Source organism: Octopus bimaculoides, chromosome 2, assembly GCF_001194135.2.
Source record: "Octopus bimaculoides isolate UCB-OBI-ISO-001 chromosome 2, ASM119413v2, whole genome shotgun sequence".
Taxonomy (NCBI): domain Eukaryota; kingdom Metazoa; phylum Mollusca; class Cephalopoda; order Octopoda; family Octopodidae; genus Octopus; species Octopus bimaculoides.
The window spans coordinates 127,755,683-127,759,751 of NC_068982.1; the positions used below are offsets into that span (position 1 = coordinate 127,755,683).

The 4,069-nt window shown below is 34.8% G+C and overlaps 1 long non-coding RNA gene across 1 annotated transcript in view; it reads left to right on the forward strand.

Moving 5' to 3' along the window:
* The first annotated feature begins 728 nt into the window (after positions 1-728).
* LOC128247118 (uncharacterized) overlaps positions 729-4,069 on the forward strand; it is a 14,556-nt gene continuing 11,215 nt past the window's right edge. Inside the window, exon 1 of the long non-coding RNA XR_008263541.1 lies at positions 729-827. This is a non-coding gene — a long non-coding RNA (uncharacterized LOC128247118). The remainder of the gene's footprint in view (positions 828-4,069) is intronic.

The following is a 4,069-nucleotide window of genomic DNA, read 5'->3' on the forward strand; positions in this document are numbered from 1 at the left end:
TCTTATTGGAAGCAAAGGTTAGTCTTTTATTTTTCTTCTTTGAGAGCAATTCTAGTAATATCTCTCTGTTGGAAATGGTTAGGGTGTTGTATACAATACTGAATTTCCTGTACTCAAGCCTGCAATGGACAGTTATAAACATGCATGTGGACAGCAGCTGTAAACTCCTTTCATATCTTAGCATCATCTGCCTCTTTTCCCTAATCAGTCTGAGGATATATGAGAATATATACATGTGTATGTGTAGATATATGTGTATACATGTGTGTATGTGTGTGTATGTGTGTGTGTGTGTGTGTGTGTGTGTGTGTGTGTGTAAAGGTGTAATATAATATATGTTTACATTTATGCATTCATACACATTGCACACTAAAATATAAATATTTTATCAGATTATTTTATTTCCTATTGTGCAAAATTATACATATACTTATTCATTTACTTATTTATCTATTTATTTACTCACTAGGAACTTAATATTACAAGAGCCTATTCTATGTATCTTAGCAAGATAACCACATATAAATAATATTACATTATATTATAGTTAATTTATTGAAAACAAGTGGTTGTTTGTTTAATATGCAGGACAACTGACAAAGATTTATCTAATCAAACCTTACTGCAATCATTAAGTAGTGCCTGCAGACAAGGTATATAACTCTGTTTCTCCCAAGCTTCCTCATAAGAAATTTCTACCACTCCCATATTCATTTGTTTCAGCTATAAACAAATATACAGTTTTCCAATTATCTAATTTTCCAAGAATGATTCCACCAATTGCGACATTGAAATGAATCAATGTAAAACAATTCAAGTTACAAAAAGTGAGTTGTTATATTAATTCTTAAACAGGCTGGTGCTTATGTTTTATTCTTTAAAGCCATCTTAGAAATATATCTAATATCACCCAGAGACACACAATTGTAGTTTACTATGGATATTTTCATTTTTTATAATCTTTTTCTTGTTTCAGTCATGACTGTGGTCATGCTGGAAGGATTTCAACAGTACTGAAGGATTTTTTTGTTTTTGTTTTAGTCAATCAACTTGCATTTGTCTGACATTATTTATTTATTTATTTATTTATTTATTGGTTGCCTTTTGCCAAACTGCGAAGTTACAGGACATGTAAAGAAACCAATATTGGTTGTAGAACAGTAAGACATAAACATCAAGAAGCATACACTCACTTACACACACTTGCAGACACAAATGCATGTGTGTGCACACACACACACAATACACACACATATACATACAAAGAGCAGTCACCATAATTTTTTCAAACCAGCCAGTCTTGTAGATCACATGGTATTATTTAACCATGTCATTATCTTACATTTAATTGGAAGATCAACTAAAATGGATAATGTATATATATATATATATAGATATAGATAGATAGATAGATAGATAGATAGATAGATAGATAGATAGATAGATAGATAGATAGATAGATATAGGTGCAGTGTAGCTGTGTGGATAGACACAGTGTGGCTGTGTGGATAGGCACAGCATGGCTGTGTGGATAGGTGCAGCATAGCTATGTGGTAAGATGCTTGCTTCCTAACAACATAGTTCCAGGTTCAGTTCCACTGTGTGGCACCTTGGACAAGTATCCTCTACTATAGCCTCAGGTCAACCAAAGCCTTGTTATATGGATTTGTTAGACAGAAACTGAAAGAAGCCTGTAGCATATGGGTGTGTGTGTGAGTGTGTGTGTGTCTGTATACATACATACATACATACATACATACATACATACATACATACATACAAATATAAATTATCAGTAGTTCATATATCCAAACAAGAAGTACGATCTAAAATATTAGACCAGTAATATATGTTTTATGAAGTTAAAAGTGTTGGTCGGTTATAGAGTGATCATTGGTTTTGCATCTATAAAGCATTTAGCAGTAAAGGCAACCCATCAGATTCAAATAGCTGAAGGCCCATAACCTCTCTACAACTGTAGGGAAGTTATGCATCTTCAGCCATTTGAGTCTGATGGGTAGACTTGAAGGAAATGAAGCCAGTATGTTTTGCTGGATGTGCAATGTCAGTGTGCATGTTCAACAGAGTGTAGGCATCTTGAGAGAAAAGTCAGGTATAAGAGGCATCAGATGTGGTGTGCAAGAGAGACAACTGCATTGGGTTGGTCATGTGATGCATATGGATGAGGACAGCTGTGTAAAGAAGTGCCGATCTCTAACTGTGGAGGGACCCTGTGATAGAGGAAGACCCGGGAAGACAAGGGACAAAGTGGTGAAGCATGATCTTTGAGCTTTGGGCCTCAAAGAGGCAATGACTAGTGACTGAGACCTTCGGTGACAAGCTGTGCTTGAGAAGACCCGTCAAGCAAGGTGAAATCATAGTCATGGCTGATGCTGGTGTCATGTAACTGGCACTCACGCTGGTGGCACATAAAAAGCACCTTTCAAGCATTGAGCCTCACGGAAGCAAAGTGGCTGATGCTTGTGGCACATGACCGAGACCTTTAGCATTATGTCATGCTTAAGAAGAAGGCCCATCAAGCCAAGTAAAATTGCAGTCAGGACAGAAACCGGTGTCATGCAAATTGGCATGTAAAAGCACCCATTACACTCTTGGAGTGGTTGTCATGAAAGGTTATCCAGCTGTAGAAACCATGCCAAATCAGAATGGGGTCTGGTGCAGCTTTCCAGCTTGCCAGCCCTGGTCAAACCGTTCAACCCATGCCAGCTTCGACAACAGATGCTAAATGATGATGATGATGATGATGATGATGATGATGATGATATATACATTTGCCCGCTTTCACCTTTGTGTTTAAGGGAAAATTTGTGGTGTGGTCATTTTGACAGCTATATTTAGCATGCTGGTACTGCTTATTAGTACCTTTAATTATTAATTGATGATTTTTTACTGTTACAGATTCTTTATGCATGCTAAGCCACTGCTATTATTATAAACAATTATATCCTCATATAATAGCTTCTGTGCAGTTTCTATTTACCAGATTCGTTCAAAAGTTATTAGTTTGTCCTGGTCTACAGTATAAGAAAGAAACCCAATATGCCAAGCAGTTGGATTGAACCTGAAACGACATGACTGGGAAGGACATTTCTGAACCATACAGTCATTCTTGCACCTTTGTTTTCAAAATATATTTCAAAATCAATCAAGGATAAGAATAAAGCATTTTCATACATCCAAGTAAAAGTCAATGTAAACAGGACAACTTTGCCAGTAGCAGATTACTTTCACAATTAATCATGGCATCTAATGAGAACTTATAATGTTGTAACTAATTATTAAACACTGTTTTAGATTCTTTCTCATGATGAAAGAACAGAAGAGCCAACAAACTTCATTTATTAAACAACTAAAACTCTATCTTTGTTGCTGATGATGGTCACTTTTATTAACACACTACATAATAAATGAGTTTGGATATCATATCACTGATTGCTATTACAAGACCAAATGATTAAGATGCAATGCTAAGATAAAACTGGTCACCAGAATTGTATTATGAGATAACTGGAGACAATGGATCCCATTTATCTATAGGAATGTTCTCTGTTGGAATGTAAATGTCATCATAAACTGTTCAAGTCACATGAAAACTGAACTGTATGTGTATAGCTTGTAAACTTTGGTATTTACATTTCTGACTGATAACCTGTCCATCAAAAGCAATAGTGATGTTTCTTAAAATAATTTCCTTAATCAAAATGTGAAGCATGTTTGTATTTTTATTTTTTTAATGTATATATATAAAGAAAAAAACAAAGTGGGGAATGTTGAAGGGGTGATTGTTTGATAATTAGTTTTATTTTCGATGTAGACATACAGTATTAATCTCATCTACTGATTATATCTATTGTGTATTCGTGTAAAGGCAATGCCATGTAAAATCTACTGATGCTTATCAATATTTATGCATGCATATAATTGTTATAGATAAATAAGATAAATACAATAGACATTTAGGATTAAAACAAATGTGTACATGAAAAAATATGCAAACCTAAGTAAAGAGAGAGAGAGAGAGAGAGAGAGAGAGAGAGAGAGAGAGAGA